Raw genomic sequence first — 27588 nt, 5'->3', positions numbered from 1 at the left:
CTAGAACCGGAGAAATTGATTTTATGCCACGTACATCGAGCCTTGGCTTGAGTATATAGGCATAACTGGATTGGATACAGATGATCTGAGCCTTAGAGTTAGGATTAAGGTCCTACCGCTATTTCAAAATTTGTGCATCTAGAGTCAGCTTTTAGGGAATGCTGTATGTACATACTTGTTTGTGCAGAATGTGATTGAATATGTTATAGTCATTTCCTTTTATTTTCCATATTTTCCCCAATTTTCTAAAAATACTGGACGATTTTTCAAAATTCCCCAATCTATGTCCATGTACTGTCCATGTTTTAAACCTTGGACGATTTTCAAATACTCCATTTTATGAAATATTAAAACCCTGGACGATTTTCCAAATTTCCCTTAATTTCCTTCAAAACTCCAGGTGATTTCCCATCTTTCCTGTCTTCTGGATCTCGAATTTCCTACTTTATTTTTATCCTGCCTGCATTTTCCTCAAATTTCCTGTATTTTCCCAAGTCTTATTCCAATCTTCCATGTTTTCCAGTCTGATGGCATCCAATCAGCTTGATTCAGTCTTCCCTGAGGGTCACATCTCCTATGAGGTGCGACAACGTCTTCCCGAACATCGAGTCCTCAGCACCGGATCCTTCTTTCCCCGGTGGTACTATTCATGGTTCAAGAACTTCTCTCGTATGTTTCCGGACCATCTGGACGAGTTTTGATTGAAACTGGCATCCGCAGTGGGAAAGTAGACAGTCAACGGCAACTTGATCCATGCACTAGCAGAGCGGTGGAATTCGAGCACTTCTACCTTCTGGTTCCCGTGGGGCGAGATGACAGTGCTGATGGATGAATTTTCAGAGATCATGGGATTGCCCGAGCCAGCCGGTCAGCCTGGAGATCCATTGGAGAAACAGTTTTTGATTAATGTTAAGGGTCTGGACCCTAAGGATGCCTTAGCCCGCATGACAGGACGCAAGTCTTGGCCTCTGATTGAAGAAGATGGAAATGAATATGTGGATCTGCTCGAAATCTACAGACAACATGGGACATTTGTGGAAGTCAGTTCGTTGTCTAGGACAGCTCGAGAGAGAATTCAGCATGCGATGGTTCTGTGCACGGTGGGATTGGCTTTTTTTCCCGACGGACGAAATTACATGGATATCAGAATAGTTCAGCTTCTAAGGATATGGGGAAGTCGACAGACCAGCCGCCTCTCAATAGCCATGGTCGCACTCGCCTTTCTATACTGAGGGTTGACTCGTTTCGCACTCAGAGAATCGATTCTAGTCGAAGGGTGCACCTATGCCTTGCAGTCTTGGTTCCTCCGGCATATGCCAGTCCGAGCCAGTTCATTCAGATACAATGGAGAGAAGCTTCTTCCAGTTGCACGATACTGGTTCTTCATCGACAACCTTCAGGAGGAAGAGGTCATATGGGACTACTTTGATCGCCAGGAATCACCTCCCAGATATACTTATGCATACGGCAAGCGATTCAGGCTACTGAGCCCGTTCTTCTGCGCATATTATCATCCAGAGCGGTGTGTCAGGCAATTCTCTCAGAGGCAGAAGCGCGTAGAGATTCGTCCACTAGTCAGGGTTCTGCCAGAATTCGATCTCGCATCAGATCAGTGGTCCGGAGCATACCATTCTGCCAGACATAGCTGGGATTCCTTTGTCAGTCTTACTATTTTTCCTGGTCCTCGTGTATCTTCTGATTATCTGGAGTGGTGGAAAATTGTCTGTCCCCCTCCCCTCTGTCAAGTGTATTATTGATAAAATCATGTTTCTCCTCTCAATAAAAATTCCTTTATTTTACATTGGTTTGACGACCTCGCCTAGGTAACAAGGCATATTTTCAGTTGTTTATCTTGCAAAGAATAGCAACGCAATTGTCGTAATCCCAGCGACGACTCAATCCCTAGTAATGGGATATTATTTCAATTGTCTACCAAAATTCTCAACAAATATTTTCCTCCAAACCAAATTTCCTTCAAAAGCCTAACCATCAGTTCTGCCCTGCAGAGAGCATCAGTAATATCCAAGAAAACATTTGCAATACCCGATGGTTGATACAAGATCCAGAAAGAAAGCCGCATCAGTTGAAGGCGTCGCGTACTCAGTAGCTTCAGAAGAAGAGATGGACTCACCTCGATCAGTCCAGAGTCAGGGTCAGCAGGCGGATGATGGCATCGATCCCCAAATGTATGTCATGTTAAAAAAGATGATGACCAAGATGCTGGCAGAACAAGCTGAGGCCAGTACTGAGCAAATTCAGACTAAGCAGAAAGATAAGGGTCATGCCGTCAAGAATGTGAAGATCAGTAAAAAGCAGAATCGTCATGAGGAAATGTCTGATGAGTCAGAATCAGCAGATGATACTGACAAAGAGTATGAAAATAAGCAAGAATTCAAAAGGTCGACTCAGGGGAAGGGGTCGGCCTACAAATCCAAGAATCAGTCTGTTGACAACCCTACGCAGTCACAACTCAAAGATGTGATGAAAATAGTTAAGGATCTTCAAACTCATGACAAGGGTAAAAAAGTCTTTACAAGTGAAGACTTCTATGATGGACTGGATGGGGATGATGATCTTGATAATCTCCCCAAGAAATTTATCAAGTTTGATGGTTCGGGTGAAGCACATCTCGCCCTATTCTTCGCAGAATGTTCCAGGTTCAAGAGGAACAATCGTGCCTTATTTCTCTGCTTCCCTCGCAGTTTGGAAGGTGTCGCAGCAAAGTGGTACTCAGAGCACATTAATCCGATAGAACTGAAAGAATTCGACAAAGTGGTCAATTTATTTATTGAGCGCTTTCTATTCAACGCTGAAGCACTCCCGACTCTCAGTCATCTCTGCAGTCTGAGGCAGAAGGAAAACGAGAAAGCCAGGGATTTTATTCATAGATGGAGATCCGCTTGCAATAAGATGTGTGAGCCAATAGCAGAAAGACACGCACTATCTTTGATCCTGAGCAACTTTTCGCAACCCCTGAGGGGACTAATTTCTACATCTCTATCAAAGAGCTTCATAGAACTAACAGAACGAGCCGAATGGCTCGAGTTGAGTATGGAGAACGGGTCTTAGGAAAGTTTTATGTTTACAAAGAATAACAGTCAACAAGAATCAAAGAAGAAAGCCCATTTTACCTACTCTGCCAATAAAAGTAAGAATCAGAACAAAGGAAATGGAAAAAATCATAGTTATGCTCCCAACAAAAGTGATCAGAAAGGCAAGTCGATTATTCAATATGATAAGCAGCCACAGCAAACCCTCGAACAAAGATCAAGACCACAAGAAAAGCCGAAGCGGGAAGGATGGAGTTATAACCGCAAGTTTACTCCTCTAGACCAGTCCCTCGAGACAGTATTAGAATATATGCTCGGCAGTGATATGATTAAGCTTCCAAGGGTAGCTGACCCGCCAGTGGTTATGGGAAAAATGAAGGACAGATTCTGCAAGTTCCACCAAACTGTGGGACATGATACCGAGAACTGTTTCGTTCTAAAAAACATCATACAAGATTATATTGACAAAAATCTGTTAGTAGAAGGGGCTGAAGATGAGAAAATGGAGATTCTAAAACAACCTTTCTTGCAGCACTCAACAACAATGATATTTGATCATCCCTTTCGGCCACAAGATCATATCCGACCATGCCCTAGCAGTGATATCAAGGTGCAGCATCAGGTATTAGTGTTGTATAAGGCCCAGTCCGGTTCTCAAAAGATGGACCTCGTTTCAGCATTCAGTAAACTGAAAGTTTCGAGAGAACCCGCTGGAGTATCTCCAGAGGTAGCCAAAAGAATGCCATGGTTACCCAAGAGCCTTGTCAAATCTACTTCGAAAAAAGGGAGAAAACCAGAAGAAAATGTCGACACGGTGCAAAGACCAATCACTGCCCTCTCTAATATCCCTATCCTTGAGTTGGCACGTGCCTCTCCTAAGCATCAGCAAGTCCTGGACGATTTACTGCGAAAGATCAAGGTCAGGCCAGGCACCACACCTGAAGACATGGCTTAGATCGTTAATCAGGCCATGACCAATGCTCCCATAACCTTCTTAGATGAGGATCTGCCAAAACCTCACGCATTTCATAACAATGCCTTGTACATTGTGGTGCGAACCCGGGGAATGACTGTACCCCACGTGCTTGTAGATGGAGGCAGTAGCCTCAACATTTGTCCTGAAATGACTGCCAAGGCTCTGGGTATAAAAGAAGAAGAGTATACACCGGATCCGATCACCATTTATGGGTTTGATAATCATGGACAAACAGCAAAGGGAAAGATCTTCTTGGAAATATTTATCAACTACTCTGTTCATACAGTGCTTTTCCATGTCGTCAACGTGCCACCAACGTATAATCTTCTACCGGGAAGAACATGGATTCATAATGCCAACGCCGTGCCATCCACTCTGCATCAGTGCATCAAGTGGTCTAAAGGTGGCATGATAACTACTGTTTTGGGGGAAGATCCTGAAGAGAGGCTACCTCAGCCTATGATCCCTAGGCCAACTTATACTGTTGATATCCCTAGCATTAGGGAAAGTGAAGAAATTGTTCTCAGTGAAAGCCTTGAAATGCTAAAGTTAGAAGCAACATCAGAGACAAATCACACAGCAGCGATGGTCCAATGGCAAGGACCACATTTCTTTAAGATTGGGGGTCGTCTCGATTACAGTACTTTCAAGGACCATCCTCTTTTCCCGTAGTTTGTTAGGACCAAGAAAGCATTTGTCCTGTTACTGAAGCATGGTTATCAGCCTTTCAAAGGATTGGGCAAGAACGGAGATGGCCGGCTAGAGCCAGTGATCCCTGACCATCATCCGCGCAGGGCAGGACTAGGATTCACGGGCAAAAGATCCCACAAAAATACTGTCTTCATTAAAGGGATCCATTAAAAATTTTCTACCATCTGTCTTTTCTATTTCATTCATTTGATTTTTGCAGTTTGTAGGGACAATGTTCCATTTCAGTTCATTTTAAATGTCCTTATTTCGTTTCAAGTCTTCAATAAAGTTATCAAGTTTCTCGTCTATTTGGATGTCATCTTTCTCTTATTCCTCTACAATTTGTCTTCAAAATTCATTTGTTCTTATCTTTTTTATTCCCATGCAATTTATGTCATAGTAAAGGAGCTTTCTCTAAAAGCTATTCCTTTTTAAAATTTCAGAATGTCTTCTCAACCGATAAAAAGGTTAATCATTAATCCTTCAATCCTATCAAAACCGGCAAAGATATATCGGGTCCGAGCAAGAGTAGGGGACAGTATGGTCACAAAGCAGTCAGAAGAAATGGCAGAATTCGATTCGTCGCTTCCAGAGTTGCCAGAATTTGCAGCGATTCAGAAACAAGATGAACCATCGACCCTAGTCCAGGATCCGACTGAGGACATCAATATTGGTTCAGAAGATAGTCCGAAAATTCTCAAGATCGGCACCAGCCTAAGTACAGATGAGAAGGAAAGGCTCATTGACTTTCTTAAGCAGCACCAAGAAGTATTCGCATGGACTTATGAAGATATGCCCGGTTTAGATCCTAAATTGGTGGAACATCGACTCGTTCTGAAGCCTGATGCGAAACCTGTTAAACAGAAGTTAAGGAAAATGGATCATCGAATCGAGCAACAGGTCAAGGAAGGACTTGAGGACTTGCTTAAAGCAGGATTCATTCGATCAATAGATTATCCGGACTGGTTGGCGAATATCGTTGCAGTTCCCAAGAAAAATGACAAAGTGCAAATTTGTATTGACTTTCGCGATCTCAATAAAGCTACTCCGAAGGATGACTATCCCCTCCCAAATATTGACCTCCTAGTTGATAGCACGGCTGGGCATGCCATGTTTTCCTTCATGGACGGATACTCCGGATATAATCAGATCAAGTTAGCCGCTCGTGACCAATCCAAAACATCCTTCACTACGCCATGGGGCACTTTCTGTTATACAGTCATGCCGTTTGGGCTCAAAAATGCTGGGGCAACCTATCAGCATGCAATGGCTGCCATTTTCCATGATCAGATGCACAAGACCATGGATGCATACGTTGATGACATCTTGGTCAAATCCAAGGAGGAAGAAGACCATATCGATGCCTTAAGTCAAGTCTTCAAGCGGCTTATTCTTTATAAGCTAAGACTCAACCCTCAAAAGTGTGTCTTCGGAGTTGAATCAGGCAAATTGCTAGGCTTCTTGGTCAGCAAAAAGGGGATAGAAATGGATCCCGCTAAAGCAAAGGCCATCATTGACATGCCACCTCCAACTACTCTTAAGGAATTGCGTAGTCTTCAGGGACGTATGCAATCAATTCGGAGATTCATATCCAACCTTGCCATGAGATGTGAACCTTTCAATCATCTACTCAGAAAAGGAGTGAAATTTGAATGGGGACCAGAGTGTCAGCAATCGTTTGAGCGTATCAAGAAATATATTCTTAATCCGCCCGTTCTAAAGCCACCAGAATTGGGAAAGCCTCTCTTGCTATACGTTTCAGTTAACCAAGCCGCTTGTGGCGGATTCTTGGCACAATATGAAGAAGGCAGTTTGGTTGAACATGCCATTTACTATGTAAGCAAGACTTTCATTGACTACGAGAAGAAATATTCTCAAATAGAGAAGACATGCCTAGCACTGGTATGGATGTGTCAGAAGCTGAGACATTACTTGTTAGCATCAGAAGTCAAGATTCTCTCAAAACTTAATCCTCTCAAGTATATTCTCGAACAACCATTTCTTAGTGGACGGATTGCTAAGTGGCAAGTCCTGTTAATGCAGTATGATCTGGGGTATGTTTCTCAGCAATCTATCAAAGGTCAAGCAATTGCAGACCAATTGGCAGATTTTCCTTTAGCAGAAGATGTTAGAATCGAGGATAGCTTTCCCGATGAGCGGATCTGTAATGTTCAACAATCCCCAGTTTGGAATCTGTTTTTCGACGGATCCAAGAACATGGCCGGCATAGGAGTCAGAATCTTGCTGATCACACCAGAGAAAGAGATGATCCCCTTTTCTCTGAAACTGGATTTTCAGTGTACCCATAATATGGCCGAGTATGAAGCTTTAATACAAGGTATGAGAATTTTGCAAGACTTCAATGTTCAGAGGGTACATGCTTTCGGCGATTCATTGCTCGTCGTCAGCCAAGTCAAAGCTGAATGGCAGGTAAAAGATCAGAAGCTGCTCCCTTACCAAAAGATCGTTTTATCCCTTATCAACAATTTCGATGAATTTCAGCTTTTCCATATCAAAAGAGAGTTGAATCAAATAGCTGATGGTTTGGCCAGCCTGGGCTCCATTATGTCTTTCAGAAATGGAGAATCCTGTCGCTCCTTTGAAATCGGTAGACTTGACCAACCTGCCTTCGTTTCGGTAATGCAAGTCAACCAGGCGGAACAGAAAAAGAAGCCTTGGTATCAAGATATCAAAAACTTTATTGAAACCGGTGAGCTTCCACCAGAACTATCAAAGAAGGAGCAAAAAGCAATTCGGCATATGTCCGCCCGCTATTTTATCCTTGCCAATGTTCTTTATCGTCGTGGGTTCAGTTCTGAGTATTCCAGGTGCTTAGACGAAGAAGAAGCTAAAGAAATCATACGAGAAGCGCATGAAGGTATTTGCGGTGGTCATGTCGGCTACCAAACCCTTGTTAAACAAATCATTCGGGCAGGATACTATTGGAGAACCATGCAGCAAGACTGCTATCGTTTTGTGAAGAAGTGCGTTCAGTGTCAGATACATGATTGATCAATTTGACAATTTGAACTAAGTAGAGCATTAGATTTTTAACTTTTTGCGAGTCAAACTAACCTTTGAAAAAGTTTTTGAAAATAACTCGCCTCCGTTTTAAAATGCAGGATAATTCCGAAGAATGGGACTCGCCTGTCGGTACGAGGTTCAACCGTTCCTGCCACCTTTAACAGAGGTAATTGAACCAAGGATCAATCTTATGCTCTACTCTATTCAACTTGTCTAAATCATATTCTAATTTCTAAATGCACAGAATCAGGCATGTGCTATGAATTTTCAGAAAATGCACATTTGAAAATATGATGTTTGCTTTGAATGATTGAAATATTTAGAAAATGTAAATCTTGGAAATGATATCACATGAAAAATCGTGAATTGGGATTTGAAATGTACTTCTGAGAGAAGTAAAAATCGATTTTGAGGAATCCTTGACATTTGGTGCAAATCGATTCTGAGAAACTTGGTTTCTCTGAATTCAAACTTTGAAATTGAAATTCTAACTTAGAAAATTTGAATTTGGAACTTGGGAAATATTTGAAATATCATTGGCAAATCCATATTCTTTTGAATAAGACTTAGAAAAATTCTAACTTCAAACTTTGAAATTGACTGCATAACTTTGGAAAATTGAGTTTATGAACTTGAAAAAACACTTGAAATATTCTTTGAAATTCAATGCTTTTGGGAAAATCGATTTTGCTATAAGACTTAGGAGATTTTGAGAAAATGAACTTCTTTGAATTGAGATTGGAATTGGCAAATGCTTGAAATGAATGAATATGGATTTGAGGAATTGAGAAATACTTTTTGTATTTTTGAGAAATGCAGTGCATTTTTTTAAGTTAGCCTAAGAGTGTAGGCTGAATGTGGCTAATGTGAAGATCATAAATCTAAGTATCATTCGTATTCTGACTATGGCCATAAATACGAATTCCACCAAGTTTATAAACTTCATAGAAGCTAGTGCATATGCCATTCGTGTAGACTATGGTGAATTTGTAAAAATATGCATGAATCATCATCCATCACACATTATTAAAAAAAAATAAACTATATGCAATGCTGCCTAAGCTAAGCAGGAAACGTAAATTCTTATTCCAAAGTTTAATTACAAATTACATCACTATTGAAATTTAAATACATGAAAAATAAAGTCTTCAATGTACCTGCAAAACTAGAAAACTTTGTTAGTGATGATATGTTGGCTTTTCTAGATTTATCCAGCAATATCAGGAAATTGCTGGATTTTGCTAGATATAAGCCTTTTTGCCATGATTCCCTTAAATCAAAATGATAAAGTATGAAATAAAATTGAATAAATATGAAAGAAAAGATATGAAATTTCGAAATTGGGGTCAAAATAACCAAAATACCCCTAATAACAAGACTATGGCCTTGAAATTAGAGTTTTTAGAAAGATATTTTGATAAAGTGCAAGTTTTGAAATTTGAATGCAAATAAATTAGGCTAAAATATGATATGACATACTTAAACACATGAAAATTAAGGTTAGGGATTTCGAAATTTAGGTCAAATGACTAAATTGCCCCTGATAGCAAGACTATGGCCTTGAAATCAGGGTTTTTAGAAATAGATTTTTGGTAAAAACTTAGGTTTTATGCACTAAATGAAATCAAATGAGCACAAAATTAAACCTAAAGCATCCTAATATGATTATGAACATGATTAAATCCTAAAAATATATGCTCATGCACGAAAATCCAATAATATCACAAAAACTGTGATTTTAGCAGTGTTTTTGGATCTTTCAGGAACCCGGTTTTGCAATTTTATTAATTCAGAGATCAAATGAATTCCAAAATCCATAAAAATTAGTACCTACACTTGTTATAACCCTAATGTCGAATTAGAATTATAAAAATAATTTTTTGACATTGAATTAATCCGAAAATTGCATTAAACCCTAAAAATATGCTATTTTTGACCTAATTCACCAACCAGTTTCAATGCAAGACCTAAACCAGGGGTCAAATCTCTATGGACATTTATGAAATTTTACAAAGACTAACTAAAACGAAAAAGAGAGATTTCCCAATTTACATATTGGAAAAATCATCTCTGGTTAGGGAGAAACCCTTCCGGCAATCTGAGCTAAAATATATCACTTTTAACAGGGATTAAAACAGCTACTTCAGATTGAAAATACAGACATAAATAGCAATCCTGAACAAAAATCTTTTAAATTTTAGTGGTGAACATTAGACATAAAAATAACAATACTCACTTTTTACAGATCACGAATCGGATCTGTGGTTTGGGATTTATGACTAACACAAGTCTGATTAGGGTTTTGGTAAACTCTAATGAGTTTTAAATTTAAAAACAGATTCCCTGAAAGGTGAAAAATACTAAACAGTAACCAAAAAATCCGACAATTTCGCAGCAGACAGATCTACTCAATGTGAATCCATAGCAATTTACAGATCTAAAATCGGATATAAGATGAGAGAAATATCATAACAGAAAGTTACCTTCTTGATTTTAACCACGATTTTAAAGCTTTAAAAACCCGATTTGATGTCTGATTTTTTTGACAGGGTTCCCGAGATCCAAAACCTCTGATTTTTCTACAGTAACTCAATAACTCATGCATGCACCACATATAAAAAAATCAGAAATAAACAATTAGTACTTCAATCCAAAATAACATTATCTTTACTGTTCTAAACCTAAAACACACAGAAATTTAAGAAACTTGGAAAACCATGCATTAACTAATGTAAATCAATGAAATAAACCATAAAACAGTAAATAAAAATTATTTCTATGCTATAGAACTTAAAACAAACATGAATAAACCATGAAAATAAAATAAAAATAGGGAATCAATGGCTGGAATTTGATATCACCTTTAAAACATAGATTTAACCCATTAAAAGGGTAAATCATATATTTTATTGGTTAATAATGTAAAGAATCATATTAAAATCAATTCTAATGGATTAAAATCCCTGTAAATAACCCAAAACAGGGTTAGATCACCTTATTGGATCGTTCTTGCTGATTCTTGATGGTTCTTGAGGTGAAACCATGGTTGAATCCATGAAATAGGAGGTATTAATGGCTAAAATTGATTTAAAACTATTAAAAACATGAAATAAAAGCTAAAAATTAAACAAAATAATTACCTTGAGGTGGCTGGAATGGAGGAAGGGCTGGAGAGGAGAGAGAAGCTCCAAGAATCCCAAGGAGAGCAAGTTGGAAAAATCGACCCCCCTATGGAGACTATTTATAGAATCTTTTTAGGTTTAAAAATTGGGAATTTTGAATTTTTTGGACTCTAACAAGGGGGTCGATTTTTGGGTGGAAAGACCTAACTACCCCTAGCCTAAATTATCTAAACTAATTCCTAATTAACCCCTAGACTTTCCTAAAAAATCCCCAAATGTAATTCCACTTGGCATTTTCTACATTTGGCTTTTTAAAACACCTTTAAAAACACTAGTTTTAAAAACTAACTTTCAAAATGAGTTTTTTTTCAAAATGGTTTTGACTCTTCTAAACCTTTAACATTAACCAAGACATCAACTAACCCTAGTCTAGCCCTGACTGACTCGAATATGGCGCCACCCCGAGTGGGCCCTACTTGAGTTTTTTCAAAAAGCGATTTTAAGACTTGAAATTGAAGGAGTTTTCAAAAGGATTTTCAAAGACAAACTTCAAAGTTATAATTTTTGAAATGGAATAGGGTCCTAACTAGGTTAGAACTCCTCTGGATATGGTGCCAACTGAGTGGGCCCACATCGAGTTTTGGAAATTTTGAAACAAACACTGAAAATGGCTTTGAAAAAGGGTTAAAATTGACATTTGAAATTCATGATCTTTGAAAATAGGGTCTCAAGCGAACTGGAACTCCGAGTTAGAGTCCTGAACTCTTAAGACTCTGAGATTTTAAATTTTTAGAATTCAAATGAAAGAATTTTCGAAAGATTTTATCAAGAAATGATGAAATAAGTCAGAAAACACAGTCAGGGTTAGACTCCTAACTCGACCAAACTCTAAAATAGAGTTTTGAACTAATTAGACTCTGTAAAATGACCTAAATTTTGACAATAATCGAAAAAGACTGAAAATGGAAGTAAAACAGATTTCAAAACAGACTCCTGACCGGATTAGGACTCTGACACAGAGTCCTGATCGGACTGAAACTTTCAAAACTTTGAGAAATTTGATGAATAGAGGAATTCAGAAGCGACACTACCTCAATGGGTCTCATCTGTGAATTGAAATCGATTAAAATTTGAATTTGAAATGAATCTAGATTGTTTCCTTGAGAAAATATTTCGAAATATAAAGTCCTGGGGTTGGAAAATGACAAAGTATTGAATAAAAACCCAGGTTTTGAAATTGATTTTGAAATAAAAGCTTTAAAATTCAAATCTGGATTGAATGTTTTGAAAGCTGGAGTGCTGGATCTCAAGAATGAGATGCAATGTCATGCAATGCTATGCGATGCAATGAAATGGTATGTCGAATTCATGCAGTGATATGCAATGACATATGAAATGGACAAACACTGAATGAGGGTGAAAATTTAGGGTGTTTACAGATGCCCCTCTTTGCTACTAAGCCGGTTGTGAGCCGAGCTTAGTGGCAAAGAAAACATACCAAATTTGAACCATAAAAATGCCCCAGTTAGATAAATCTGACTGGGTATGAAAGAATTAATTCAAATGATGATGGTAGATATGAAATGGAGAATAAGGAGAAAATTTTATTTCAAAAGAAGTGAGATTCAGGTTTTGCCCTTAACGTGGATGGGACGGGAAATACCTCGTATGGAACGAAGCTCAGGCTTAACCCTTAACCTGACCGGGTTGAAAATGGAATACCTCATCAAAGGAGGCTCAAGTTTGTACCCTTGTCCTGATTGGGCAGAAAATGGAATACCTCATCAAAGGAGGCCCAGGTTTATACCCTTAACCTGATTGGGCAATGAAATACCTCATCACGTGAGGCTCAGGTTTGTACCCATGACCTGATTGGGCAGAAAATGGACGGAATCCTCGAAAGAAGAGACCGTGATGGAACCTTCGGATTTCCGCACAATGAATCCGATAGGAGTTTTGCAAAAGGAAGTAAATTGGGGCCCCTAAAGTTTGAAAAGGGATTGATTTTGGGCGTCTCATTGCTGAGACTAATTAACTTTTGAAATTGCCTTTTGCTAGAATTCGTGGCTTAACCTCAAACCGAAATTGGACTGTCTATGGTGGGACAGTGGGGACACAAGGAAGTGTGCGAATCTGAGAGCCCGTGCGCTCAGATTATACCAAAGAAGGGAAGGAATCTTGAAAACTCCCGTAATCAAGTCCTAAAAAAGGGATGGTGTCAGGATGCGCCAAAGATGAACCTCAAGCTCTCGCTTCATGCCAGGATAGATAGAAAATATTGTCAAAATATTGAAAATTATTGTTGATTCAAAATAATTGAAAGTGATGCACATTGTTTTGAAAGTATTCCCTCTTTTCTACCTGAAGTATTACCTCCAACTGGGCTTAACTCTCTAGAATCAAGATTCGAATTCAAATTGCTTGCGATTGACTTTCTTTCAAGGAAGCTATCAATTTCCTTGATATGGACGGGAAAGAAAATATTCTTGATATTGCGAGAGCTATTGGTGAAAGAATATTGATAAAAGAATTTCACAAAATTAAAGAAAATTCTTGATAAATTTGGCAGTCTGATATCCTGGGATTCTTTTCTCATGATGATCTTTCTGCACTCTTTTTTTTTTTAGCAGATTGGAGCTCTCTTGGATTTTTCAGGAATTACATCATCCTTCATTTTGGAGATGTCCTGACTTGTCTCTCTATTTTTTTTTTTTTTGGGAAGGGTACGTCACAAACTCCTTCATCCCAGAGATGTTCCGATCCTTCTTTTCTCTCAGGGATTATCATGATGATTATTGGCTCTTTGGTAGGAAATCTCTTGATGATAGCTGGAATTAAATATCTTTTAGGGTTTGTCGGTAGGCTCATCACACTTGCCTTCATCTTGACGGTGATCTGAACTTTCCCTGGAAGGATCCGTCACAAACTCCGTCATCTTGGAGATGATCCAAATCTTCTTTGGCCCCGGGAGTCGACTCGCTTAATTCGCCTTCATCTTGACGACAATTGAGAGATCCCTTTTGCAGATATTTAATTGTAGCTTGGGTGTTTGAGGAGATATGGAGATTGAGTGGATTTTTTCTGTATCACCCAGGATATTTCGACTGCTTTATTTTTCAAAAATGATCCTTAAAACCGTGCCATTGACTGCGATCAATATCAATCACCTATGGCTTTGCAACAACATTGAATTCTCTTTGCTGGCCATATCGCAGATTTATTCTTTATCCTTTTGGTTGGCCAATAAAAAGATTTTGAACTTTGAATCTTTTTTCGTGAAAGCCTTGTCCTTTCGGAAGTAATACTGAAGGTATTTTGAGATAATAATTTTGTGCAATAAAGATTTTTGAAATCAACAAATATTCGACGACAAATTGGCAAGATTTTCTTGAAATCCTTTGTGAAAGTGAGTATTTCAAGCACAACGCAACACATCCATGACAAAAATTCTCTTCTCCTTTCCCCAAAGGAGAAGATTCAAAAATTAGAATTGGGAATTACTCCTCTCTTCCCTGAAGAGGAGGTGTTTGCAAAACGAACTTTCGAAGAGAAATTAAGCTTTCGTCAAAACTTCCTAACATTAGGCTTCTCTTATGGAAAGGGGTCCAGAATTGGTGAGCTTGGTAAATTGGTCATGAAGGAACGAGTTCATCACACTCTCCCTGAAAAGAGGGTCCTTTATGATGAAATGGCCTAGTCTTAAATTATGGGGCCACAAGGAAAGCAAGTCTCCGTCGAGTCTCTCCCTATAAAAAGGGTTCCTTGTGTGAAATTTAGAATTTTGTTTTGCAAACGGTTCACAAAGACATGAGTCCCTTCAAACTCTCCCTTAAAAGGGGCTAAGTGAACGAATTGGATAGCATGCGAAAAGAGTGAGCTCCCTCGAACTCTCCCTATAAAAAGGGTCTCTCGCAAGAGAATTTTTTTTTTTTTTGAATTGGGTATTGGGTGATCAAAAGGTCGAAATTTGGAATTTTGAATTTTGAATTTTTGAAATTGGAATTTTGCAATTTGAAATTAGAAATTGGAAGTTTGGAATTTGATATTCGAAAATTGAAATTTAGAAATTGGGAATTTTGGAATTTGGAAATTGATATTTGGAAATTGGAAATTAGAAATTAGAAATTTTGGAATTTGGAAATTGATATTTAGAAATTGGAAATTAGAAATTTGGAATTTTGGAATTTGGAAATTGATATTTGGAAATTGGAAATTAGAAATTTTGGAATTTGGAAATTGATATTTAGAAATTGGAAATTAGAAATTTGGAATTTTGGAATTTGGAAATTGGATGAGTAATCAGCACGAAGACTGAACTCAACACTAACACAAGTGCTCGATTTTGAAAGGACACCGGTATGCATACCGGTTTAAAAATGTACTAGTTTGGATACTGGATTTTGGTTTAGTTCTGGTGATTGTCTTTCAATCTTGAATCGTTAGGAATTGTGATGGGATTGATAGTTGAAATCTCAATATTGACCAGATCGTTATTAATGCGATTGAATGCAAATGAATGCAAATTGATGCATATGAATGCACAAGTGCGTGAAATGAAAGATTTGTTTATCCTGCCTGCATACAGGACATTTGTAGATAAAAACAAAATTTTAAAATGCCCCAGTGTAACTGGGAAAAAGAATTTTGATCATTATTGAAGAAAATTTGAAAGAATTACAAAGAATAGGAAATTGTTCAAGTATAGAATTTTTTCAAATGTCGTGCATTGATGGGATCTGGTAATTCTATTCCATTAGCATTGATGAGCCGATATGAATTGCGAGGTATTGCCTCTTTGACAACATAAGGACCTTCCCAATTTGGCGACCATTTGCCACCCGGGCGATGCCTGAGATAAGCTGTTGATCTGAGCACTAGATCATTGACCCAAAATTTTCTCTCAATGACAGATTTTGCATATTATCGGGCTATCCTCTGGCGATAGGATTGAGCATGCTCTGCTGCTCTGAGCCTTCTTTCATCGAGCAAATCAAGTTGTACCAGTCGCTGTTAATGATACTGATCAAGAGGTAATTCTAGAGGTGATGCAAATTTCAGAGCAGGTTTCTGAACATGTAGAGGCAGTACTACTTCAGTTCCGTAGACAAGTTCTGACGGAGTAGCATTCGTTGGAGTTCGAATGATGGTTCTGTATGCCCATAATGCATCATGAATCTTTTCATGCCAGTCACGGCCCGTTTCTAAAGTTCGTTCCAGGATTCGAATCAGAATCTTGTTGGTGGCCTCTGCCTGACCATTCCCTTGAGGATAATAAGGAGCGGAAAAATGATGATGAATTTTGAACTTTGAGCAGAATGTCCTCATTCTCTCATTCTTGAAATGACTGCCATTATCCGACACAATATCATGCGGTATACCGAAACGGCAAAGGATATTCTTATGAATGAAAGAAACCACGTGTCGACCTTCTACTGTGCGTAGAGTGACTGCTTCTACCCACTTAGTAAAATATTCTGTTGCGGCAAGAAAATATTTATGACCATTGGAGGCTGAAGGAGTGATGGGGCCTACAACATCGAAAGCCCACATGGAAAATGGCCATGGCGAGACGACAGATTGCAAGTATGTCGCTGGCGCATGAATGGAAGGCGCATGCATCTGACATTGAACGCACTTCTTTACAAAACGATAGCAATCTTGTTGCATAGTTTTCCAATAATATCCTGCTCGGATGATTTGTTTGACGAGAGTCTGATAGCCAACATGACCACCGCAAATGCCTTCATGTGCTTCTTGCACAACTTCTTTGGCTTCTTCTTCATCCAAACATCTGGAATACTCAAAACTGAATCCACGACGATAAAGGACGTCGGCAAGAATAAAATATCGAGCAGACATGCGTTGAATTGCTCGCTGCTCTCTCTTTGATAATTCTGGAGGAAATTCGGCAGTTTTTGGATCTCAGACTTCAGATCCAAATTCCATTTTAGGATCCAGAACTCTACTTTCATATTGGATCTCAGACTTCAGATCCAAACTCCATCTCAGGATCTAGAACCCAAGTCTACTTTGGATCTCAGATCCAAAATCCATCTTAAGGTCCAGAACCCAATTCCACCTTTTTTGGATCTCAGGCTTCAGATCCATAATCCGTTTAGGATCCGGAATCCAATTCCAAATTCTAGATTTCAATTCCATTATCGGATCTAATCTAAATCCATTTCTATTCTTAAATACCATCCGGATTTCTCAGATCCATTCCAAATTTCAAACTTCAAAATCCAAATTCAATTCCATTTCAAGTATTCATTTCCCTTCCTAAAATCAAGTTCAAAGCTCAAAGTCCATTTTCGATTTTGAAACTTCATTTTTTTTCATTTCAAAAACTTTAAATCATTCTTTCTCAAAATCAAGATTTATTCTTCCAATCCTGATTTACTTCAAAGACTTAGAACTTCTCTGATTCTAAAGTTAAATTCAAACATTTCTTTACTCCCTCCCCAAGTTCATCTCAGAATACTTGGAAATTTCCAAAACATTCTTTTCAAAAGAGCTTACATCCTTGCATTGCACAAATATGATTCTTTGTGCATTTAGATCTTTAGAGTTAGAATAAATTCTTAGATTATATTTAGGCAAAGCAAAAGGCATAGATTCGATCCTTGGTTCGATAACCCCTGGTAAAGGCGCCAGGAACGGTCGAACCTCGTACCGACGAGCAAATCCCGTCTCTCCATTTTCCCGCAATATATTTTCAAAACGGAGTCGAGTAATTTTCTAAATATTTTTCAAACCAAGGTCAAGTGAGACCCGCAAAAGAGTTCCTCTTCTCTCTTTCTTTCTTTTCTCTTCTCTCTTTCTTTTCTTTCTTTTATTTCACTCCCTTCAAAAAGGAGGAGAATAGAGGTTAGAAAAGAAAAAGAGAAGGAAGAGAGAGAAATCACGAGAGAAAAGGAAAAATTTTGCGATGATCACAGGTTTGGCGACCGAGATGGGACACGTCTTCGTCCGGTTGAATATATGCCTTTGCTTTGCTTTTATATAATCTAAGTCTTTATTCTAACATATGTCAGCTACATTTCCATGCAAACCTTAGGAGCCTAGACTCTGTCCTAAGCTGACATCATTGCATATAGGATCTAAGTATGGTTTGGTAGGACCATATTGAGGAGATTATATCCATGTTCACATTAGATTTAGGTTTTAAATACAACTCTCCTCAATCTTAGGGATTGAATGTAAACAATGTATGCAAGTGTATGTTTCTTTTCATTTAAATCTATTTTTTTAGGACTTGCATTAGAGCCTTCTGATTTTATTGCATGTTGATCATATTTTGAAAACATCCCTACCTATATTGTCCCGGTCTTCACGCTGCTGGGCTGTCTCACTGAACCATAGTTCGGGAGAGAGCCTCACAACTGGACCACTTATTTGGGTTCGCCCCCCCCTACCACGTACCTAAGGGCCATAGTCCGAGGTATATCGGTAGGTGCTCAAGGATGTTGGGAAGCCATTACCGTAGAACCAAAGAGATATCTTTATATGCCACGTACTTCGAGCTTCGGCTTGAGTATATCGGCGTACCTTGATTGGAAACAGATGATATAAATCTTAGAGTTAGGATTAAGGTCCTACAAGCCATTTCAAATATTGCATATAGAGTCAGCTTTAGGGAGTGTTGTTTGTGTATCCTTGCTTATATATCTGTGATTGTATGATATTTTATATATATATCTTCCTTATATTTTCCAAAACCCTGGGTATATATTATTCAAAATTTCCTCTTTTAAAAACCCAGGTGTATTGCCTTTTCTTTCTGATTTCTTCAAAATCTTTTTGATTCTGCTTGCTATTTTTCAAAAATTTTAAATCCTTGTCGGACTTTGTATTTCGAAATATTTTCTCAGAAAACAATCTGGATTCCTTTCAAATTCAAACTTTAATCGATTTCAATTTACAGATGAGACCCATTTAGATGGTGTCGCTTCTGAATGCCTCTATTCATCAAATTTCTCAAATTTTTGAAAGTTTCAGTCTGATCAGGACTCAGTCTCAGAGTCCTAATCCGATCAGAAGTCTGGTTTTTAAGTCTGTTTTACTTCCATTCTCAATCTTTTTCGTTTTTTTTCGAAATTTAGGTCATTTCACAGAGTCCAGTTAGTTCAGGACTCTATTTTAGAGTTCGGTCGAGTTGGGAGTCTAACCCTTACTGTGTTTTCTGACTTATTTCATCATTTCTTGATAAAATCTTTTGAAAATTCTTTCATTTGGCTTTTAAAATCTAAAATCTCAGAGTCCTAAGAGTTCAGGACTCTAACCCGGAGTTCCAGTTCGCTTGAGACCCTATTTTCAAAGATCTTGAATTTCAAATACTGATTTTAACCCCTTTTCAAAGCCATTTTTAGTGTTTATTTCAAAAATGTTCAAAATTCGATGTGGGCCCACTCAGTTGGCACCATATCCAGAGGAATTCTAACTTAGTTAGGACCTTATGCCATTTCAAAAATCCTAATTTTAAGTTTACTTTTGAAAATCTTTTGAAAACTCCTTCAATTTCAAGTTTTAAAATCGCTTTTTGAAAAACTCAAGTAGGGCCCACTCAGGGTGGCACCATATTCGAGTAAGTCAGGGCTAGACTAGGGTTAGTTGATGTCTTGGTTAGTGTTAGAGGTTTAGAAGAGTCAAAACCATTTTGAAAAACTCATTTTTGAAAGTTAGTTTTTAAAACTAGTGTTTTTAAAGGTTTTTAAAAGTGTTTTAAAAAAACCAATGTGAGAGAATGCCAAGTGGCACCACATTTGGGGGATTCTTAGGTTTAGCTAGGGGTTAATTAGAAACTATTTAGGATAATTTAGACTAGGGGTAGTTAGGTAACTCCACCCCAAAATCGCCCCCCCCCCTTTAGAGTCCAAAATTTTCAAAATTGTCAATTTTTAAACCTAATTTTTTTTATTATAAATAGAGGCATAAGGGGGGTCGATTTTCCCATCTCTCTCTTATTGGATTCTTAGAGCTTCTCTCTCCTCTCCAGCCCTTCCTCCATTGCTGCAACTCCAAGGTATGAACTTCTTCACTTTTCTTATTTTATTTAATGCTTTTTAATGCTTTAAACCTAGATTTAGGCTTGGACACCCCTCCTTATGGAAGATCAACCATGGTTTCACCTCAAGAACTATCAAGAACCAGCAAGAACAATCCAAGAAGGTGATCTAACCCTGTTTTGGATAATTTACAGAGATTTTAATCCATTAGAATTGATTTTAACATGATTCTTTGCATTATTAACCAATAAAATATATGATTTACCCTTTTTAATGGGTTAAATCTATGTTTTAAAGGTGATATCAAATTCCAGGCATTGATTCCCTGTTTTTAATTTATTTTCATGGTTTATTCATGTTTGTTTTACGTTCTATAGCATAGAAATAATTTTTTTTACTGTTTTATTGTTTATTTTATTTATTTACATTAGTTAATGCATGGTTTTTCAAGTTTCTTAAATTTCTGTGTGTTCTAGGTTTAGAACAGTAAAGATGATGTTATTTCGGATTGAAGCACTCATTTTTTATTTCTGATTTTTTTATATGTGATGCATGCATGAGTTATTGAGTTACTGTAGAAAAATCAGTGGTTTTAGATTTCGGGAACCTTGTAAAAAAAATCAGACATCAAATCGGATTTTTAAAGCTTTAAAATCGTGGTTAAAATCAAGAGGGTAACTTGCTGTGATGATATTTCTCTCATCTTATATCCGATTTTAGATCTGTAAAGTGCTATGGATTCACATTTAATAGATCTGTCTTCTGTGAAATTTTCGGATTTTTTTATTACGGTTTAGTATTTTTCCCATTTCAGAAAATCTGTTTTTAAATTTAAAACTCGTTAGGGTTTACCAAAACCCTAATCAGACTTGTGTTAGTCATAAATACCAAACCACAGATCCGATTTTAGATCTGTAAAAAGTGAGTATTGTTATTTTTCTGTCTACTGTTCACCATTAAAATTTCAGAGATTTTTGTTTAGGATTGCTATTTATGTCTGTATTTTTAATCTGAAGTAGCCATTTTAATCCCTGTTAAAAGTGATATATTTTAGCCCATATTGCCGGAAGGGTTTCTCCCTAACCAGAGATGATTTTTCCGATCTGTAAATTGGTAAATCTCTGTTTTTCTTTCTAGTTAGTCTCTGTAAAATTTCATAAATTTCTATGGAGATTTGACCCCTGATTCAGATCTTGGATTGAAACTGGTTGGTGAATTAGGTCAAAAATAGCATATTTTTAGGGTTTAATGCAATTTTCGGATTGATTTAATGTCAAAAAATTATTTTTATAATTTCAATTCGACATTAGGGTTATAACAAGTGCAGGTACCAATTTTTATGGATTTTGGAATCCATTTGATGGCTGATTTAAGCAAATTGCAAAACCGGGTTCCTGAAAGATCCAAAACACTGCTAAAATCACAGTTTTTGTGATATTATTGGATTTTCGTGCATAAGCATATATTTTTAGGGTTTTATTATGTTCATAATCATATTAGGATGCTTTAGGTTTAATTTTGTATTCATTTGATTTTATTTTGTGCATAAAACCTAAGTCTTTACCAAAATCTCTTTTTAAAAAAACCCTGATTTCAAGGCCATAGTCTTGCTATCGGGGGCAATTTGGTCATTTGACCTAAATTTCGAAATCCCTAAACCTAATTTTTACATATTTAAGCATGTCATATCATATTTAGCTTAGTTTATTACATTCAAATTTCAAAACTTGCATTTTATCAAAATATCTTTCTGAAAACCCTAATTTCAAGGCCATAGTCTTGTTATTAGGGGTATTTTGGTCATTTGGACCCCAATTTCGAAATTTCATATCTTATCTTCCTTATTTATTCAATTTTATTTCATACTTTATCATTTTGATTTAAGGGAATCATGGCAAAAAGGCTTATATCTAGCAAAATCCAGTAATTTCCTGATATTGTTGGATAAATCTAGAAAAGCCAACATATATTCATTAACCAAGTTTTCTAGTTTTGCAGGTACATTGAAGACTTTATTTTTCATGTATTTAAATTTCAATAGTGATGTAATTTGTAATTAAACTTTGGAATAAGAATTTATATTTCCTGCTTAGCTTAGGTTGCATTGCATATAGTTTATTTTTTTTATAATTTTAATGTGTGATGGATGATGATTCATGCATATTTTTACAAATTCACCATGGTCTACACGAATGGAACATGCACTAGCTTTTATGAAGTTTATAAACTTGGTGGAATTTGTATTTATGGCCATAGTCAGAATACGAATGATACTCAGATTTATGATCTTCACATTAGCCACATTCAGCCTACACTCTTAGGCTAACTTCAAAATGCACTGCATTTCTCAAAAATACAAAAAGTATTTCTCAATTCCTCAAATCCATTCATTTCATGCATTTGCCAATTCCAATCTCAATTCAAAGAAGTTTATTTTTTCAAAATCCCCTAAGTCTTATAGCAAAATCGATTTTCCCAAAAGCATTGAATTTCAAAGAATATTTCAAATATTTCCCAAGTTCCAAATTCAAATTTTCTAAGTTAGAATTTCAATTTCAAAGTTTGAATTCAGAGAAATCAAGTCTCTCAGAGTCGATTTCACCAAATGTCAAGGATTTCTCAAAATCGATTTTTATTTCTCTCAGAAGTATATTCCAAGTCCTAATTCACGATTTTCCATGTGATATCATTTCCAAGATTTATATTTTCTTAATATTTCAATCATTCAAAGCAAACATCATGTTTTCAAATGTGCATTTTTCTGAAAATTCATAGCACATGCCTGATTCTATGTGCATTTAGAAATTAGAATATGATTTAGACAAGTTGAATAGAGTAGAGCATAAGATTGATCCTTGGTTCAATTACCCCTGTTAAAGGTGGCAGGAACGGTTGAATCTCGTACCGACAGGCGAGTCCCATTATACGGAATTTTCCCGCATTTTAAAACGGAGGCGAGTTATTTTCAAAAATCTTTTTCAAAGGTCAGTTTGATTTGCAAAAGTTAAAAATTTTGCGATGATAACAGGTTTGGCGACCGTGATGGGACCTGTCTTCGCCTGATCAATCTAATGCTCTACTTAGTTCAAATTGTCCAAATCGATTTCCATGGAATGTCAGCTTTGCTTTATGATATCATGTGAACCTAGGAGCCTAGACTTGAACCCAGCTGACATGGAATGCATATAGACTAGGTATGGTTTGGTAGGACCATATTGAGGAGAATTATTCATGCTCACATAGACTTAGGTCTAATACAACACTCCTCAATTTAGGAATTGTATGAAAACAATGTTTGCTTCTTCAAATATTTCAAAATTCTATCTCTTTTAGGACTTAGAGCCCTCTGTTTTCTTGCATGTGCTCATATTTCAAAAATCACCCCACCTATATTGTCCCGGTCTTCACGTTGCTGGGCTCTCTTCCAGAACCATAGTTCGGGACAGAGCCTCACAACTGGGCCACCTATTTGGGTGAAAACCCCCCTGCCACGTACCAAGGGCCATAGTCCAACGTATATAGGCAGGTGCTCAAGGATGTTGGAAAACTTGAACCTAGAACCGGAGAAATTGATTTTATGCCACGTACATCGAGCCTTGGCTTGAGTATATAGGCATAACTGGATTGGATACAGATGATCTGAGCCTTAGAGTTAGGATTAAGGTCCTACAGCTATTTCAAAATTTGTGCATCTAGAGTCAGCTTTTAGGGAATGTTGTATGTGCATACTTGTTTGTGCAGAATGTGATTGAATATGTTATAGTCATTTCCTTTTATTTTCCATATTTTCCCCAATTTTCTAAAAATACTGGACGATTTTTCAAAATTCCCCAATCCATGTCCATGTACTGTCCATGTTTTAAACCTTGGACGATTTTCAAATACTCCATTTTATGAAATATTAAAACCCGGGACGATTTTCCAAATTTCCCTTAATTTCCTTCAAAACTCCAGGTGATTTCCCATCTTTCCTATCTTCTGGATCTCGAATTTTCTACTTTATTTTTATCCTGCCTGCATTTTCCTCAAATTTCCTGTATTTTCCCAAGTCTTATTCCAATCTTCCATGTTTTCCAGTCTGATGGCATCCAATCAGCTTGATTCAGTCTTCCTTGAGGGTCACATCTCCTACGAGGTGCGACAACGTCTTCCCGAACATCGAGTCCTCAACACCGGATCCTTCTTTCCCCAGTGGTACTATTCATGGTTCAAGAACTTCTCTCGTATGTTTCCGGACCATCTGGACGAGTGTGGATTGGAACTGGCGTCCGCAGTGGGAAAGCAGACAGTCAACAACAACTTGATCCATGCACTAGCAGAGCGGTGGAATCCGAGCACTTCTACCTTCTGGTTCCCGTGGGGCGAGATCACAGTGCTGATGGATAAATTTTCAGAGATCATGGGATTGCCCGAGCCAGCCGGTCAGCCTGGAGATCCATTGGAGAAACAGTTTTTGATTAATGTTAAGGATCTGGACCCTAAGGATGCCTTAGCTCGCATGACAGGACGCAAGTCTTGGCCTCTGATTGAAGAAGATGGAAATGAATATGTGGATCTGCTCGAAATCTACAGACAGCATGGGACATTTGTGGAAGTCAGTTCGTTGTCTAGGACAGCTCGAGAGAGAATTCAGCATGCGATGGTTTTGTGCACGGTGGGATTGGCTTTCTTTCCCGGTGGACGAAATTACATGGATATTAGAATAGTTCAGCTTCTAAGGAGATGGGGAAGTCGACAGACCAGCCACCTCTCAATAGCCATGGCCGCACTCGCCTTTCTATACCGAGGGTTGACTCGTTTCGCACTTGGAGAATCGATTCTAGTCGAAGGGTGCACCTATGCCTTGCAGTCTTGGTTCCTCCGGCATGTGCCAGTCCGAGTCAGTTCATTCAGATACAATGGAGAGAAGCTTCTTCCAGTTGCACGATACCGGTTCTTGATCGACAACCTTCAGGAGGAAGAGGTCGTATGGGACTACTTTGATCGCCAGGAATCACCTCCCAGATATACTTATGCATACGGCAAGCGATTCAGGCTACTGGGCCCATTCTTCTGCGCATACTATCATTCAGAGCGGTGTGTCAGGCAATTCTCTCAGAGGCAGAAGCGCGTAGAGATTCGTCCACTAATCGGGGTTCTGCCAGAATTCGATCTCGCATCAGATCAGTGGTCCGGAGCATACCATTCTGCCAGACATGGCTGGGATTCCTTTGTCAGTCTTACTATTTTTTCTGGTCCTCGTGTATCTTCTGATTATCTGGAGTGGTGGAAAATTGTCTGTCCCCCTCCCCTCTGTCAAGTGTATTATTGATAAAATCATGTTTTTCCTCTCAATAAAAGTTCCTTTATTTTACATTGGTTTGACGACCTCGCCTAGGTAACAAGGCATATTTTCAGTTGTTTATCTTGCAAAGAATAGCAACGCAATTGTCATAATCCCAGCGACGACTCAATCCCTAGTAATGGGATATTATTTCAATTGTCTACCAAAATTCTCAACAAATATTTTCCTCCAAACCAAATTTCCTTTAAAAGCCTAACCATCAGTTCTGCCCTGCAGAGAGCATCAGTAATATCCAAGAAAACATTTGCGATACCCGATGGTTGATACAAGATCCAGAAAGAAAGCCGCATCAGTTGAAGGCGTCGCGTACTCAGTAGCTTCAGAAGAAGAGATGGACTCACCTCGATCAGTCCAGAGTCAGGGTCAGCAGGCGGATGATGGCAACGATCCCCAAATGTATGTCATGTTCAAAAAGATGATGACCAAGATGCTGGCAGAACAAGCTGAGGCCAGTACTGAGCAAATTCAGACTAAGCAGAAAGATAAGGGTCATGCCGTCAAGAATGTGAAGATCAGTAAAAAGCAGAATCGTCATGAGGAAATGTCTGATGAGTCAGAATCAGTAGATGATACTGACAAAGAGTATGAAAACAAGCAAGAATTCAAAAGGTCGACTCAGGGGCAGGGGTCGGCCTACAAATCCAAGAATCAGTCTGTTGACGACCCTACGCAATCACAACTCAAAGATGTGATGAAAATAGTTAAGGATCTTCAAACTCGTGACAAGGGCAAAAGAGTCTTTACAAGTGAAGACTTCTATGATGGACTGGATGGGGATGATGATCTTGATAATATCCCCAAGAAATTTATCAAGTTTGATGGTTCGGGTGACCCAAAAGTACATCTCGCCCTATTCTTCGCAGAATATTCCAGGTTCAAGAGGAACAATCGTGCCTTATTTCTCTGCTTCCCTCGCAGTTTGGAAGGTGTCGCAGCAAAGTGGTTCTCAGAGCACATTAATCCGATAGAACTGAAAGAATTCGACAAAGTGGTCAATTTATTTATTGAGCGCTTTCTATTCAACGCTGAAGCACTCCCGACTCTCAGTCATCTCTGCAGTCTGAGGCAGAAGGAAAATGAGAAGGCCAGGGATTTCATTCATAGATGGAGATCCGCTTGCAATAAGATGTGCGAGCCAATAGCAGAAAGACACGCACTATCTTTGATCCTGAGCAACTTCTCGCAACCCCTGAGGGGACTAATTTCTACATCTCCATCGAAGAGCTTCATAGAACTAACAGAACGAGCTGAATGGCTCGAGTTGAGTATGGAGAACGGGTCTTATGAAGGTTTTATGTTTACAAAGAATAACAGTCAACAAGAATCAAAGAAGAAAGCCCATTTTACCTACTCTGCCAATAACACTAAGAATCAGAACAAAGGAAATAGAAAAAATCATAGTTATGCTTCAGGAGGGTCAAATCCCAACAAAAGTGTTCAGAAAGGCAAGTCGATTATTCAATATGATAAGCAGTCACAGCAAACCCTCGAACAAAGATCAAGACCACAAGAAAAGCCAAAGCGGGAAGGATGGAGTTATAACCGCAAGTTTACTCCTCTAGACCAGTCCCTCGAGACAGTATTAGAATATATGCTCGACAGCGATATGATTAAGCTTCCAAGGGTTGCTGACCCGCCAGTGGCTATGGGAAAAATGAAGGACAGATTCTGCAAGTTCCACCGAACTGTGGGACATGATACCGAGAACTGTTTCGTTCTCAAAAACATCATACAAGATTATATTGACAAAAATCTGTTAGTAGAAGGGGCTGAAGATGAGAAAATGGAGATTCTAAAACAACCTTTCTTGCAGCACTCAACAGCAATGATATCTGATCATCCCTTTCGGCCACAAGATCATATCCGACCATGCCCTAGCAGTGATATCAAGGTGCAGCATCAGGTATTAGTATTGCATAAGGCCCAGTCCAGTTCTCAAAAGATGGACCTCGTTTCGGCATTCAGTAAGCTGAAAGTTTCGAGAGAACCCGTTAGAATATCTCCAGAGGTAGCCAAAAGAATGCCATGGTTACCCAAGAACCTTGTCAAATCTACTTCGGAAAAAGGGAGAAAACCAGAAGAAAAGGTCGACACAGTGCAAATACCAATCACTGCCCTCTCTAATATCCCTATCCTTGAGCTGGCACGTGCCTCTCCTAAGCATCAGCAAGTTCTGGACGATTTACTGCGAAAGATCAAAGTCAAGCCAGACACCACACCTGAAGACATGGCTCAGATCGTTATCAGGCCATGACCAATGCTCCCATAACCTTCTCGGATGAGGATCTGCCAAAACCTCACGCATTTCATAACAATGCCTTGTACATTGTGGTGCGAACCCGGGGAATGACTGTACCCCACGTGCTTGTAGATGGAG

The sequence above is a fragment of the Nuphar pumila genome, chromosome 5 (assembly GCF_984573655.1).
Source record: "Nuphar pumila chromosome 5, dmNupPumi1.hap1.1, whole genome shotgun sequence".
NCBI lineage: Eukaryota > Viridiplantae > Streptophyta > Magnoliopsida > Nymphaeales > Nymphaeaceae > Nuphar > Nuphar pumila.
The sequence above is the reverse complement of the archived record's forward strand: the minus strand, read 5'-3'. Positions refer to the sequence as shown.